At 48.8% G+C, this 16,684-nt stretch overlaps 1 protein-coding gene across 1 annotated transcript in view; it reads left to right on the forward strand.

Annotated features, from left to right (window-relative positions):
- LOC144768685 (uncharacterized) overlaps positions 1-16,684 on the forward strand; it is a 9,047,330-nt gene that overhangs the window by 562,093 nt on the left and 8,468,553 nt on the right. The gene's annotated exons all lie outside the window — the stretch shown is intronic.

Genomic DNA, 16,684 nt, shown 5'->3' on the forward strand with positions numbered 1-16,684 from the left:
GGGATGTTGAGAGGGTGGGTAGCGTGTAGGCAGCTGAGGATAAATCAGGTGCAATGGAGGTATGAGATCCTAGTGGCTCAGTTCTGAGGGTTGCTGCGGGGGACTCGTGGATAAGGGCCCATCCAGGTCGGACAGGCGTGAGGGGGACAGTGCTGATTGAACCTGGTGTGTTAGCTGTAAGTACTGGCAGTATATGTGCCAAATTTCTTTAGGTTGTGAAGTGGGGGGTTGAAGTGAGGCGTATGTGTCAGTCTGCATATCGCAGTAAGTCATGCTGCGAAGCCATGCTTCCTTCTTGGGGGATTGTCTAGTACTCCAGTGTAATGCAATTTCTGTTTTTGCTAATAATAGTGCTACAGCGAGGAACCTATGGTAGCATAGTTTTATACTGCTGACTATTCCCAGCAAAAGCTAACTTTGGGGAGGGGAGAGTGGAATGGAAGTTATGTCGGAAAGCACTTGAAACACTTCCATCCAGTACTTAGTTATGGGCGGGCCCGACCAAGTCATGTGTGCTAAATCAGCATCAAGTGCGTTGCATTTGGGGCAGTTTGAGGATTTGGTAGGATCGTATTTGGCTAGTTGCCACGGCGTGATATAGAGCCGATGGATAAACTTGAAGTGAATTAATTTATGTCTGTGATTAGGGGATAACCTCTTTATCTGTTCGTGGCTACTGGCCCATTCTTTATCCGTCAACAACTGACCCGGGTCTTCTTCCCAGTGATGAGGCAAACCCCTGTCCTGAACTTGTTTGAGCGCCATACACGCCTGATATAACTTGGTCATCAGATGGGCACCATCCTGGTCAGTTATAAGCATCGTAAGTGGTGGAAACTCTTCAAGAGGGAGAGGAAATGAAGGAGCGGCCGAATGGAGAGCACCGAGCAGTCTAGTCACTATGAATTTATCCATGCCTGTTAGGGAACATGGATCCAATGGTGTGTAATTGTAGCTTGTTGAGGGTGCGCTGAACACCCTTCTCGAAAGTAAGCGGTAGAAATGGATTTTTCTGTAGTGGGAGTTTGGGCGAATATAAAGATCCCAAGCCCAGTGGCTGGCTGAGTCTGCGCCAGGCCCAGCAAGTGGTGGATAGGGGTTGTATATCATTTGGATCAAGCAGTATGCATAGGGGATGCAGCGCGCCTAAGGGGGTAGGGGCGAGCAAGTCTTGTTCGGGTCTTTTATATGGTATGAGGGCGTCTGGGTGGAACTAGTGGGGAGCAAATTGGGCCTGTGCGACCAGATAATAGAGATGTAAATTGGGAACCGCAAATCCCCCCGGCACATAGGGGAGCGTAAGGGTATCCTAGGCTATCCATGGCTCCCGCCCCACCCAGACCAGATGAATAAGTAAGCCACAGAGATGGATTGGTGTCACTACAACGCGGTTTTTTACAACGCATTCCGTTACATCGGAATTTTTACAACGCAGGATCCATTACATCGGATGCCATTACAACGCATGGCATTACATAGCAGATGCTATTACAACGCATGGCATTACATCGTAAGTATAGGTAAGTATACCTTTTTAAAAAAAATGTAATTAAGTTAATTTAATTAATTTAATTTAATTAATTTAATTAAAATACATTTTAAAATAGTAATTACTTTAATTTAATAGATTTAAATCTATTTATTTAATTTAATTTCAATAAAAATTGTAATTAATTTTAATTAATTAATATAATGAAATTAATTTAATTTAAATATTTTTAAAATTGTAATTAAATTAAATTAATTAAAATAATTTATTTAATTTAATTAATTTAATTAAAAAATGTAATTAATATAATATAATTAATTTAATTTAATAAATATATTTTAATTAATTTATAAATGGTAAATATAATTTAATTAGCCCTAAGCACAAACCCAACCCTGAACCCTAAAACACCCCTGTACCCCAAAACCCAAACCCTGCCCTGAAACCTAAAAACACCCCTGTACCCCAAAACCCAAACCGTGCCCTGAAACCTAAAAACACCCCTGTACCCCAAAACCCAAACCCTGCCCTAAAACCTAAAAACACCCTTGTACCCCAAAACCCAAACCCTGCCCTGAAACCTAAAAACACCCCTGTACCCCAAAACCCAAACCCTGCCCTGAAACCTAAAAACACCCCTGTACCCCAAAACCCAAACCCTGCCCTGGTACCCCAAAACCCAAACCCTGCCCTGAAACCTAAAAACACCCCTGTACCCCAAAACCCAAACCCTGCCCTGAAACCTAAAAACACCCCTGTACCCCAAAACCCAAACCCTGCCCTAAAACCTAAAAACACCCCTTTACCCCAAAACCCAAACCCTACCCTAAAACCTAAAAACACCCCTGTACCCCAAAACCCAAACCCTGCCCTGAAACCTAAAAACACCCCTGTACCCCAAACCCCAAACCCTTTAATTATAATTAATATTAATTAAATTTATTAAATAAAAATTAAATACTTACCTATATTTACGATGTAATGCCATGCGTTGTAATAGCATCTGCTATGTAATGCCATGCGTTGTAATGGCATCCGATGTAATGGATCCTGCGTTGTAAAAGTTCCGTTGTAATAGACTCCCGTTGTAAAAGTTGCGATGTAACGGTGCATCACCACAGAGATGCATGAAGGAAGCCTTAGAACCGCTGGCCTACGTAAATTCCCGATCGCCCAGGACTGGGACGCTGCCCTGATTGCCTATCACCGCGCATGCACACAAGCCGGCATAGAGTACCGTCTCGACGCGACACAGGGGGGGCCCACTTAATAGCTGTCCTCGCATGGCACGGGCTCTGCCGCCCCCTCTCCTCCCCCCCCTCCCCCCCCCCCCCCCTTCCCCCCCCTCCTGTCCTTCCCCCCCCCCCGCTCCGCGCGTCCCCCCCCTCCTCCCATCCCCCCTCCTCCCCCGAGAACTGAGGCCTTTCACGACGGCGACGTCCCCTGCCACACTCGCCTCCCTGCCGCTCGCTTCCCCCCCCCCTCCCTTGCCTTACAACCACGGCGACACCGCCTCCTCATCTGTCCCCGCCCCTGCATGACCCACATCGGATGCACCACACACAGTTAGGGTCCTAGGGACACTGCCACACACACGAATACTAGTCCGACAGTTGTTGAAATGTTTCTCCCCTCCCCTTGTACTAGACTACCCAGTTAACTCTTTTGGTTCACACAGAGGCCGTTCATACTGTGCCCTTGATCATGCCCGACCGCACTTCCTCGTATGTATCTCACGTGACGCTGCTGCTTCAATGCGCCCAGGACCAGGAAGCGGACACTCAGCGATCCATGCGACATCGGAGGGTATACTGTTGCCTTTAACCTCTGCTGCATTGCTTAGGGGACTCCATTTCACACAATGACTATTGACTTTTCTTTTTGAACACGCTGGTCCCTTTCTGCAGTGCTGCGCACTGCGGGCACCGCACCATGAGTCACTTCATAGCACAGTCATTTATGTACTAATGCACTTCCACCTGCAACTGTTTATTTTCACTCATGTATAACTGCTATGTTGATATGTGCTATTTGCTGTGTACTGTTTGTGGCAATAACCCGTGATTATGACACTGTATGAATAACTACTGGCTTATCTGTGAAATTAAATAAAGTTTGAGACCGTTGGTCTTTAAAAAAAAAAAAAAATGAAGGAAGCCTTAGTTAATGGAATTGGTATATTGACAAATAAATATAGGAATCGGGGAAGGACATTCATTTTAATGACAGCAATGCATCCGGCCATGTATAACAGCATTTGAATCCAGCGCTCGATCTGCGAAACAAGCAACTCTATGGCTGGCCCATAGTTAAGGCGGATAACTTGTTCTTTATTTCAATGTAAAATGATACCTAGGTACTTGGTAGTGTCTCCTGCCCATCGAAGAGGAAGGCCATCTCCCGTCGTGTTGGTTGAGTCAGTGATGGGGAAGAGCTCTGATTTATCCCAATTAATACGCAGCCAGGACATGTAGCTGAAGCAGCAGAGCTCGTCCATGAGAGGTTGTAAATATGAAATGGGGTCTCTAATAAAGAGCAGGATGTCATCCAATATAGATAACAACAGTGGAATTGGAGGCTGTGAAACATGTGTTCTTCTTGTAGACTAAGGGATCCATAGCTACAATAAAAAGTAAGGGGAGTTCGAGGCAACCCTGACGGGTGCCACGCAAGACCGGAAAAGGAGGGGACGGAGAACCATTCACTTAGAGCCTGGCCATATGTGGAGGAGTATAGGAGACTAATCAGAGCAATAACGTTTGTTGGGATGCCAAGCTTACAAAGCGAGGCAATAAGAAATGGCCATTCCAAAGAGTCAAAGGCCTTCTATAAGTCCAGAAGGGGCACTGCTGCTGGGACAGTCGGCGATATCCTATTTATCACAGAGAATATAGTCGGGAGATTCCGGGCAGTAGATCTATGTGGGATGAAGCCTGATTGCACCAGTAAGATAATTTGGTCCAGTAGCAGTGACAGTCTAGTGGACAACATCTTGGCTAGTATTTTTTTGTCAAAATTAATTATGGAGATGGGGCGAGATGCAGTGCAGTTAGTGGGTTCCTTACATGGTTATAACAAGAGGAATAGAGCTGCGTCCCCCATTGATGGGGGGAGAATGCCTTTCTCAAATGCTTCAGCATATACCTCGCGAAGATGCGGTGTTAGTGTTTGTTTGAATGTTGTGTAGAAAACCCTGACAGACCATCAAGGCCAGGGACCTTCGATCCGTCTAGCGCTTCTGTTGCCTGGGTAATCTCCTCAACAGTAAAGGGATCCCTTAGAATTTGTGCCTACCTTGTAGTGAGCCATACCATTGCAATCACCTCCAGGTAAGCGAGGTGCTCCATAAAACTAGTCGCATATAGGGACCGATAGTCTGATATACGTTCTACCATTATATCCGCGTTGTCAGTAGCTGTGGAGTTGTCAGGCCGTCGCAGCGCCACGATATGCTTAGCTCTTCAGAGGGTGGCACCAGTCGCGCAAGAGTCCTGCCAGGGCCCTCCATCTCTCTGTGTCTACGCTCTGCATGGTATTTGCCCAGTAAGGTGGCTTATCTATCTGCTTGTTCGTTAAATTCAAGTAAAAGAGCGTTGCATCTGTTAAGGGTGCTTGGTGTGGTGGGTAAATTGTCTAGGCGTGCCAACTGGGATTCAATGCGGGCAAGACTGCCACGTATTGATCGTCGGACCCCGGCCTAGTTGCATACTGTGGTAATGAGCCTGCGTTTAGTGCGAAGTCTTCGTCAATCGCGTCCTGTGGTTCAGACTTAAAAAGCACATCTAAGAGAGCTGTGGCTGGGAAGGATCATCTGCGCTCCCACCCAGTAGAGTGTGGAATTTTTAGATGAAGAAGTACTGGGACATGGTATGGCAGAGTACGATGTAGTGTTTCTAAGGCACTGGCCCATTGAAACCCAAGTGCGTTGGTGAGCCAGTAGTCTATTTGTGTCCAGGTCGAATGCGGTGCCGAATGGAATGTGTATATTGGTTTATCTGGATGGTATGTGCGCTTTATGTCACATAGAGCAAGAGCTTGTGTTAGATGCCGGAGTGCCCCATGGGCATGCAGCTTTGTACTTTGCACGGGGTCAGAGGTGTCGCAGCTGAGATCGAGCCATATATTCAAATTTCCACCAAGGAACAGTGTGTCTTACTCATTGCGGTCAAGCAAAGTATGGAGATCTGAGAAGAAAGTGGGGTCATCAGTGATAGGTGCGTAGATGTTAATAAACATGACTACTTTGCCCAATAGTGTTCCCATCACTAAAAAAAGGTACCTCCTGTGCGCATCACACACTGTGAGTTTGTGTGTGAAGGGTGTGGTGTGGTGAATAAGGAGGCAAACTCCACGAGAGTAGGTCCTGTAGCACAAGAAATATCTATGGGGCCCCCAAGAGGAAGAGAACGGTGGGGAGTGTTGCGGGGGGTTTTGAGTATCTTGCACGTTGTGTCTTTGAAAGTAGGCTAGCACGAGTTTGCATTTCCTGGGATTGTTAAGTCCCCGCACGTTCCAGGTAAACAACTTGGCCTCCACATTAGTGGCAGAGGTCTGCACCACAGGGAAGAATGTATGTGTGTGTGTGTATATCCACTGTAGTGTAGGGAGTGTGCTGCATATGGAGAGGGGGAACATAATGGGAAGGAATAAGAGTAAAGAGAGCCAGAAAGAAAGATATGCAAAAGAGAAAGCCCCAAAATACAACTCCCACACCAGAACTCAAGGACCTGGTGAATACCCAATATCCCAACCCGAAAAGAAAATGTCCCAAAAGCAAACCATTCCGAGTCATCCATAGGGGATGGGCAACTCCTCAGATGCCCGACGCCCGTTCCTGAAGTTATGTAACTTGTAAAAGAGGAATACAAAAACATTGATAGTACTTGGAGACGCCATAGCCGTTAGGTAGTTCTAGATGGGCGGTTAATATTGAGGCGAATAAAGTCCAGTGAGACGAGGGAGTCCATGTTGCCATCAACCCGGAGGGAAGAGCTCAGCACTCGTAGCCAGCTGCTGATCAGGGGATGATCGTCCAAAGGAGCAGGTAGGGCTTCTACGATTGTTGCTTTGCTGTTGTTTGCAGAAGGCCAGGACATCGGCTGGGGTGTCAAAGAAACTAGGTTTGTCGCCCACTAGTACCCGTCGTTGTGGAGGGTACAGCATGACTTATTTCAGAACAATTGTGCGGAGCTGTAGCTTAGCATCTGCAAATTTGTGACAGGCTTCTTGGACTGCGGCCGTGTGTTCCAGATAGAAGGAAAGCACGGATCCCTGATATTGCACTGGCGCATTTTCTTGGGCCAGGCGCGGCATCCTGTCCTGTAATTGAGCAATAAGGCAAATATAGGCAATGGAGGGTCTCCAGGGGGAGCACGAGGACCCAGGGATCTGTGTGCCTTTTCCACAATGAGGGTCTTGGAGAGTTTATCCGTTCCAAATATATTGATAAGTAGAGATTCGACAAATAGCTCAGGGCACCCAGTCTTTGTTGATTCTGCAAGACCCAAGATACAAATGTTGTTTTTTCGTGACCGGGACTCTACGTCCTCGGTTTTACTGGCTACTGCCTTAAGATGTCTTTCCATTTTCTACAACCGGCATGGGATGTCTTTTGTCTGGTCTTCGTGAGCAGAAATATGTTGCTCCGCTTCATCAAGTCGGGTGCAGTGCCCATCGAGGCCCTCCCCCATTCTGTCTAGCATGGAGGTGAAGGAGTCAAATCTAGAGTCTATTGCACGAAACTCAGCACGGAGCTCTGCCATTATAGCCGCCGCGCCCTCCAGGGCGGGGGGCTGAGCGTTCTGCTCAGACTTGCCATCTGCATCAAGGCTCTGGTCTTGAAGTTACGATGTGCCTGCCCTGTCAGAGGTCAGCCTGCAGTTCTTGGGGTCCCCTCGTCTCATGTCTGCAGTATGAGCGAGGGTATCAGCTCAACAACTGTGTAGGTGGAGAGGTGGGTTTGCTGCACCGCCCCAAGGTAGATATGTCTGAAGAAATCTTTATTGTTCGATTATTTAAAATCAATTTGAAGACGCTTTGTGTTGAATAAAAAAACAGGGGATAAAAAAGGTGAGCCGTTGGTACAGAAGATAACAACGGTAATGTTTCAAGATTACATTCGATTGTGGAGACCCAGATTTAAGTTTTCATGATTTTCCAGTGACATACTTTGTCTTAAAAAAAAAAGGATTCGTGCCGGCGGATACAAAAACTTCATGATTAAAACGATGCAGTCCCATTCAAAGAAGGGAAGAAAAAAGCGGACTTAACACTAGTCCCAAAGAGTCTGATGGAGAAATGACTGACGCTCCTGCTGCGTAAAAAATGTTTCGGCTCTAGAGACAAACTTGGTGAACTGGATGTTGAGCATCATGTTTTCCGGAGTCATGACTACAATGATGACTTGACGACAGGATCAGACACCAAGTTTGTTCCATTCACCCCGTATCAGCATCCTTCTGTCATTTAGTAAGGCGGGACAGACACAAGCCACACGCTCAATTGACTCCGGGAGGCACCCACACCCCCTCACTCAATGTTTTCACTTGAACAGTGTCAATCTGGTTGATGGTACAAAAAAGGCCATTCATCCATCCTCAGTGCCAAGAATCTTTTTTTCCAAAGTACTGCATAGGTGCTTGATAGGTATGGTGCTGCTACACCAGGCTTGAACCTTAAGAGAACCGTCCAGGCGTGTTTTCTTTTGCCAGTTGTGCCCTGTCAGAGTGAAAAGACCAGAGTCATACACTTTTTTGATGCATGTTTTTAGGGCCTGCTGGGGTGGGTTGGTTTCACAGTATTCATTTGCGTCAAGCATTTGCAGCGAGTACTCTAGGTAGCATTGATATGTTTGTCCCACTTGACTGGACGATGTATCTGATAGAGACATCTAGCAGCATATTCCTTAACTTAGAATATCCCCAGGCGTCAGATTGGATTCGGAAAACTTTCTGCAGCCGCACCTCTGCACGCCAGGGAGTGGCGCCGCACGGCTCCGCCCTGACGCCGTCCACGGATGTGACTTCAGAGGAGCCATATAAGTCCCTCCCGGCGCGCTGACGTCAGTTTTTCTTCTTTTCCGCATCCCATAAAACCAGCGGTTCCTTGGCCTGTTTTTCAGGCCTTCTCGATGCCTTCAGCGTCACGGAACAGTGTGCAATGCCTTCGGGCTTTAAGGCATGTGAAACTTGTACGCGGCAAATGTCTGTCAAAGATTCGCATGCAATATGTATGTGGTGCCTGGGAATGCACCACCACTCCGAAGAATGCGACGCCTGTTGGCAGCTGGTACCAAAGCCCCTAAGGGAGCGTTATATGAAGGTGCTGGCCGCCCGGATGTCCGGTCCTGCGCCTTCATGCCACCGTTCTCCCTCTCGGGATCGGGCTCGCTCACAGGGTCGTTACCGCAGATGTCGTTCGAAGACAGGTAAGAGCAAGCATATGTCACTGAGGTTGTCTTCCCGTAAACGTGATGCTGGGGCCCGCTGCTCTCGGTCTTTGCCAGGCACAGGCACCCAGGAGTTGTCTCCCCCATACTTTTCTAGGTGTCGAAGCGACGAGGACCCAGATGGAGGCCTATTTAAGGCTCTCCAGTCTTTCTTCGGGTCACCCCCTCTCCCTGGTGCACCTTTGGGTTCCACATAGAAGGAAGGCACTCATGTCGGGTTTTTGCCGGCGGATTCGACCTTGGCGCCGGCTGCGAGTATAGACTCCGGTTCTGGAGTCGATACGACATCGGGGCACGGCCAGAGGGGCATCTCAGTCGTCCATCCAGTCGCCGCATAGCCCTGTGCGCCTTCCTGCGCTGACGTCGGCTGCGGCACTGAGTTCAACGCCTTGTCGACCTCTTTCCTCCCTGCAGGTGGAGGTCGAGTCGCCTTTGGTCAGGTCCCAGATCGAGTCCCCTCTGGAGGTTTTCGAAGTCGATGCGATGCCGTCTTAGCGTCAGTCGACGCCGGTGCCCGCGCTTACGGCGCCTCTGTTACAGGAGGATCAAATCCCTCTGGGCTCACCGTGCCCGGGGTCGTTTCGATGCCCCTTGGTGCAGGTGCCTAGCGTTTCATGGCCTTCGGATCAACCTCAGGCTCCTCAGCCTTTACTGTCTAGTGGACGGGTTAGCCTCCAACCATCCCCGACCGATGATTTGTTGTCGCCCCCCAGAATGGTGACAGAGGCTAGTGCGGCCTTCACGAGGGCTGTTTGCAGAGCTGCAGATATACTTCACTTGCACCCCGTGTGGTTTCCCTGCCCTCTGATCCTTTACTGGATCTGCTCCACATGGAGCCTGTGGACATGGAGCCTCTGCTGCCCCTTGGTGGGTCTTTGTTTGACATCCTGTTTGGTACCTGGGCACGGCCCTCCTCTTGTGACCCTGTTGATCTGCCCTATGCTCGTCGGCATCGCCTGGCCCCAGACGATCCTGTCTGCTTGTCCCTTCACCCTAGAGCTCAGAGTCTGGTTGTGCATGTGGCTTTAGCCTTGACGCCTTCTTCCGCTCTGCCGTTGCTACCTCCCACTAGGGAGTCTCGGTGGCTGGAGAAATGTGGTTGCCACATTTTTGCCTCCGCCAGTGCGGGCATCCGTGCCTTAAACACGTATTGCTTGTTCGCACATGCTTCTTTTGCCCTTTGGGACTTGGTTGAGCTCCTTCTTCCTTCTCTCCCAGAAGGGCCCCGGGCTGACTTACATCGCCTTCTTCTTGACGGCCGGGGAATGGCACAATCTTCCCTTCGATTGGCCCTGGACACTACAGACTATGTGGGTCGGGCAATGGCTCGGTTGGTAGCTTTGCGCACCATGCATGGCTGCGCGATAGTCGTTTTCCCGACAATGTTCGGGACGCTCTTCGGGATCTGCCATTCAATGGCGTGGACCTTTTTGACTGTCACGCTGATTCAACGGTCTCCAGCCTCATGTCTGGTCTCCCGTGATTTTCTGGCCCTTGCTGCCTGTCTTTCTCATCCTTGTGGCTTATCTTCTTCATACGTTGTATGACTTTGTGTTGCTTTTTCTTGTGCATAGGCAGCGTTGCCTTGGTTGTAATACCAGATTGTCTAGGCGGCTACTCTGCCACGTTTGCCTTTGTTCAGTACAGCTGGTCAGCTGGTTCTGCCTTCCTTTCATTCCTCTGTCGGTGAGCGTGTCTCAAGAGGAGCCCCTTACCGGAGTTAAGACTTACCCTATGTGGGGTGTTTGCTGGCTATTGTGTAGCTGCCTTTCTACAAGGAAGGCTTTATACGCTCCTGTGGAGACTTCCTCACAGAGGTTCTTCTGTTGATCAGTCTGTCCTCTCATTCTGCTGTTATGCAACCCACAGGTTGGCATCGCTCTTTTGCACTTTCAGTTAGGGTTGGGGTCTACGGTTGTCCGTAGTACTTCGAAGCATCGGTAGAGGTTCCCTACCATGAGGCTTCTGCCTCGCCTGCCTTTCCCAGGGGAGTTTTTCGGCTTCGCTGTGCTCCTCTTTGTCCATGTTGGCTGCTCTTCTTTTTGCCAGCCACTGTCCCTTGGGACGCCCTGCCATCGTATAGCGCAAGGTCAGAGCCGCTGAGCTGCACACTGCTTCAGTGTTTGTGCGTAGTGTTGGTGCACCCTGGTATGTTCGCTATCATGGGGTGCCGGCTTTCTTTCTTCCGCTTCTGCGGTGACTGGTTATAACCTCCACTCTACGGGATGGGTAATGCTTTCTCGTACTTCAGCCCTATCTGGACTTGTCTATAGGCGGTGGAGTCTTCACCATGTATGTCTGTGCTGTCCACTGCCTTGTGCCTTCATTTTCTGGGCACTTCCCAAACATGAGTTTTTCCTATTTTCCTGCTGCTTTCGGCGCAGGTGTTTTCCATGCTTCTGCTTTGGGTTACTGCTGTAACACTCTCAAGGGAAGTGTTCTCTTCAGGATACTTGCCTTATTGGGTGGTCTTGTCTGTACTTCCCTAAACCATTACGTTGGACCTGACTGTTTCCACATTCGTGTCCTGCTCCATCTCCTCATCTGTCTAGCGGGGGGCTGTGGCTCCTCCCGGATGGGTGGCTGATGTCGCTTACGGATCTGGACATTGTCCTGTCCAACTCTGCTTCAAATGACTGTTGGTACTTATGGCTTACACTTGTCTTGTTTTAAGCAACACATCTTTTTTAGATGTGTATCTTTCTTAATATATAACTGCTCTGTGCTCTTCCCACAGCAAAGTCGCACAGGCAAGGTTCCTTGCTGCGGTGTCCGTGGTCTTCCCCCCGGTCTGCTCATGGTGCGAGCTCTTCTGTGTGTGTCTGGCTTGCTGGAAACCCCTTTTTGCCGGTTGCCTATCAGGTGATGCGTCCTTCACATCTGGGCTGCTCAAGCTACCCTACAGGGGGATTTCCCTATACTTGGTGCGGTTCTGTCGTCCACACGGTATGCTTATATGTATTCCTGACTTCCACATGAATACCATTCTTACTGTGGTCCTGTTCAGGGTGCTTCTGCTTGTTGCCGTCCACCCTCTCACATGTCTTTGTGAAGGAGCGACTGTGTACTGGAGTGTCTTGTGTTTCTGGTAATGCCGGCACTTTCTGGCCATGGGTCGGCATCCTGCCAATGCTGCCCCACGTATCTTAGCTTTCTGCGGGGTGACATCTTTCACTTCACTCCTCAACGGGATGCTTGATTCTGTTTTGCTTGCTCTACTACACCCTTTCTCGTAATTGGGCGGTTTGCTCATTTGTCATGTGTCCTTTTACATCCCTACGACTTGGGTCGTCCAGTGTGGGGTTTACTCATTTTCTCCCGCCCTCACCCCCTTCTCTATCGCCTTGGGGTCTCTTACCTCTCCGGAGGTCCATTGGTTTGAAGTCTATTGGCTCTGCCTCAGTCTATAGGTCTCTTACAGGGGATACAACGTCCCTTTCTGGTGCCGACTTGTGGTGGATTGTCATTGCTCATTTGTTCCAAACTTGTTGCCCTTCACAGTTATATTGTGGTTATAGACTTTCTGTCGTCTGCCATGATGTTTTTTCACATCTTCTTCTGCCTCCGGGGAGGGTTTAGCCTTCGCTTTTGCGGGGTTGCTTCTCAGAGCAGTGCTCTGCTCTTTCCTTACACTATTTTTCAGTATACAGTGCCTGGCTCTGTCTTTTATGGTGCTGTTTTTCACCATTCAATTTATTTTTATTTTTATTCTTTTTCGCACACTGTTCCCATATTCTCACAGTTTTTGGTGGTAGCTCCGCTTTGTGGCGCAGAAAAGTTTCTCCGACAAAAACTGATATCAGCGTGCCGGGAAGGGCTTATATGGCTCCACTGATGTCACGTACATGGACGACGTCAGGGAGGAGCTGTGCGGCGTGTAGAGATGCTGCTGCGGAAAGTTTTCCGGATCCAGTCTGACGCCTGTTAAGGAATCTGCAGCTAGTCTGTGTCTCTACCAGATACATCGTTACTGAAGGGAAGTAACTTGTTCTTCTTGCCACTTCTTAGCCTCCAGACGTCCTTCCCTTGAATTACGCAGTTTATTGCACAGTCTAATGAAGGCACCAGCCCCAACACCGCCGTGGTCTAGGAGGCCAAACTCGAATCTTAACTGAGCTGGGGAAGAGGTTTTCAGTAGATGCCATACTCATTTAAAGATTCTTGCTGTTATTTTGTTCACCGTGTGAAAGTCTCTCCCCAGCATAATCTTCTGGCCATATTATTAGTAATTAGTAATTTTAGCTTTCATAACTGAGTGGGGTTAAACTTGGGCCGGATAGCTGCCTCGCAAGCACTTCCTTCTGTTTAGAGAAGGTACCCTTTGAGTCCATGTAAACGCCTAAGTATTTGTAGAATGTTATGCTTTCAATGCTTTTATCGTTGAATCGCTGCCCTCCGCTCGGCGACTTCTGTTTCCTGAAGGTAATTGTCTTTGTCTTCGATAGGTTTAATTCCAGGTCATTACTGGTTGTGTAAGGAAGCAGCTGGTCGAGAAACCTCTGTAGTCCTACCCTTGTGTGACTAAGTAAAACAAAATCATCTGGGTGTAGCAGATTGCTTATGCGAGGTCAGCCAAGTTGTGGAGAGTGGGAGTTGATGTTGTCCAATAGCTGTGATAAGTCTGAGATAAAAATGTTAAAAAGGGAGGGGGCCGGTGTAGGAGAGTAGGATTTGCTTTCCTATGGTCACCCCACTTTTTGATTTTTGCTTCACTGTTTTTCGACTTTAATGTGGCTGTGGGCCTGCTAATCAGACCCACAGCCCAGCTGTTCTCTCTCTAAATTCATACCATGTACTTTAGCTACATCACCAATTGGGAAATGGGTCACTCTTGTGAGTCCCTGTACAGTGTACCATAGGTACCCAGGGCATAGGTGCACCCAAGGCCTACCAGGGGCTGCAGCATATCTTTTGCCACCCCTGGCTGGCCATCCAAACTGACACAACTGGCTGATCACTCAGCTGGGGCAAGGTCGTGTAATCACCCCTTGCTTAGGTATAGTATTCCTATACCTACCATTATATATAGACACATATTTACCTATAAGTCACTCCTATGGCAAGCCTTAACAATCCTGAAGGCAGAGTGCTTGGTTTTATGTGAGATGAGGCTCTAGCATGTGCTGAGCCTGTCTGCAGCTTTCGGAACCATGTCCTTATAGCTGTTCTATGATATAGCCTTACCATATACTCTTAAGTGCATTATAATCCTCGCGGTTGAATGCTAACTCTGGTTTGGCTTTATCAAAATATGTCGTGTAAGGTGTCATTCGCTTTAGAATACTACCCCCTCGCCAGTTCTGGCGACGGGGGTAGCATTCCACCCTTCTAGAGGGAGAAGAAATGTTGTTCCTGTTAAACCCGGTTAAAGTTAACCAGAGCCTCAGCATCAAAAAATTGATGCTGCTGCCACAGACACAAGTCTGACCTCCTGCTGCTGGGAGTCCTTCCAGCGAGGGAGGCTTGGACAATAGGTTTCCTGTCTTGGGAGGTGCTAGCACCACCCCAGACAGGTCATAGTGTATTGGGGCAGGGAGGGCTGAGTGAAATGAGACACTGCCTGGGGCACACAAGGTGTCCCATGCATAGCCCGGTTCAAACCAGTTGCTGGGGCACTCCAGCCCCAGCTCTGGCGCGAAACTGGACAAAGGGAAAGGGTTGTAACCACCCCCTTCCCTGGTCCCACCCATAGGAGGGACATAGCAGGTAATCCAGCCCCTCAGATTAGTATATAGGTAGGAGCTGAGCCAAGAGACTTTAGATTTATCCTGAACTGAAACTTGAAACGAAACTCTGGACCTTTGACGATCTACTTCACAGAAGACGACTGAAGAATCTCCCTTGTGATCTGCGGTTTACTTTTTTGACGCTCCTGCCGGAGCCCTAGCACAGAGTCCGACGAGAGCCAGACTTCCAGACTTCTCTGACCCCAATCCACAGTCCCTGCAAAGCTTAGACCCGTGGAGGCGACGAGAGACGTGGGACTGGCCATCTTGAAAAGCCTGCTCTTTGCTACTTGTGCAGCTTCTGAGGCACCCTCGAAGTTATGCATTGAGGATTGAGAAGCCCCAGCCCCGAGCATCATCTGCACCGAAGATCAGCCCTCCACACTCCACGAGTTCTGCGTGGGGCCCTTCTGCATTTTCCTGCTCGATGCTTCTGTCCAGTTACTTGCCCGTTGGCTAGTGGCCTCTGTGACGACGAACCTTTGAATCCACACCGCCTGTCTGGTTGCTCCAGGTGGGCCCCTGCTTCCCTGCAAAGGAGAAGCCCCATAGACCTTGCTGGTCTAACTCGAAGCGAATATTCGATTCCTGCTTGGGTTGCATTTGCCAAGGCCTGTTGACTCCAATCCGGAAGCCGACGCCGCCAACAGCGAGACCCTTCGCGGGACAGTCCGTATGCAGCTCCTGGTCGTCGTCGACACCTCCTGGTCCACGTGGCTGCAGAGTCAAGCTTCAGGACATCACCTGATTGCTTCGCGATATCGCCTGGTTCCTTCCTGGCTCCTTCCTGGTCACTGGCTAGTGACCCAGACTCTGTCCCCTCTGCTTTCAGGTACTCTTCATCCTCGATCCGCCCTTGGATCCAACCAGACACCTCTCTCCTGGTCGCCTGCAGCATCTTTTTCCAAGGCTCCATAGGATTCAGCGACGAAACCCGACACACTTTGACACCTATGCACCCGCTTCCTGTGGGTGAGGTAACGCGAGTACTCCGGTGCTCCTGTGGATATTAACTATCGTAGTGTCCTAGTTTTCCGTGGCTTTCTCCTAGTACATCCGGAAGAGTCCTAAAAGAACTAGTTTCTAACTCTTTCGTTCCCATTATAACTCTATGGTAACTCGCGTGTGTGACTAGACACTGCACACGCATCCCGTGGGCCTCCTGCTCCCTAACTCTTGTTAGTACAGCGTAGCCCCAGCGATTCCCTAGGCCCTAGGCCTATCCTGTGTTCGTGACGTGGTTCTTATACCACTATTTTAGTATATGGTTTTACGTGCCCCTAGGGCCCTACTGTATATTGTGCAACTTATTGTATGATAATTGAGTAACTTGTTATGTGCTTTAGCCTCTGACCTCTTAAAGAGTTCAGAGGGGTTGTGTTTATAATAAATACATATAAATATTTTATATATAACCTGTGTGGTGTCCTTTCATGTGATACTCAGGTGGTTACAAATGGTAAAGCAGCTGGCTTCACATGCTCTCTGAAGTTTTAGCCTAAGACTGCTTTGTCCATGCTACCACTAGGATAGCTGGTCTATAAGGTTGACTTTAGAACCATCACCATAAGGGTTGTTTGGACTGATACAGGGTGCCCACTAGAATAGTGGACATCACATATCAGGCCAACTTCTCACAGCCGGCACACATCCTTGTTTTATTTTTTTAAAGGACGTCTTATTAGCATAGAAATCAGGGCATAATGACAGTACGTGGCATTTACATGAATCACTACAAGTCACACTCAATGTAGTTGATATTGCACACAGTATTAATACAAGGTACATTCTAGTTGGTACTGTTGGTATATTGCGTAACCTTACCTCTCCATCTCTCCCTTCACTCAGACACGTCGTCCATGTCCCGCATGGGCAGATTGCAGAGATAGCCCCTGAACTTGTTCCATGCACCCCACACCTTTTCCCATTTCCGGGGGCACCCCCGATGCGTGTAAACCACCCCTTCTGCCATCATAGCTTCGTCCATATCCCTGCACCAGTCCCTAAGCGTTGGCAACTCCC

The sequence above is a fragment of the Lissotriton helveticus genome, chromosome 7 (genome assembly GCF_964261635.1).
Source record: "Lissotriton helveticus chromosome 7, aLisHel1.1, whole genome shotgun sequence".
NCBI classification, from domain to species: domain Eukaryota; kingdom Metazoa; phylum Chordata; class Amphibia; order Caudata; family Salamandridae; genus Lissotriton; species Lissotriton helveticus.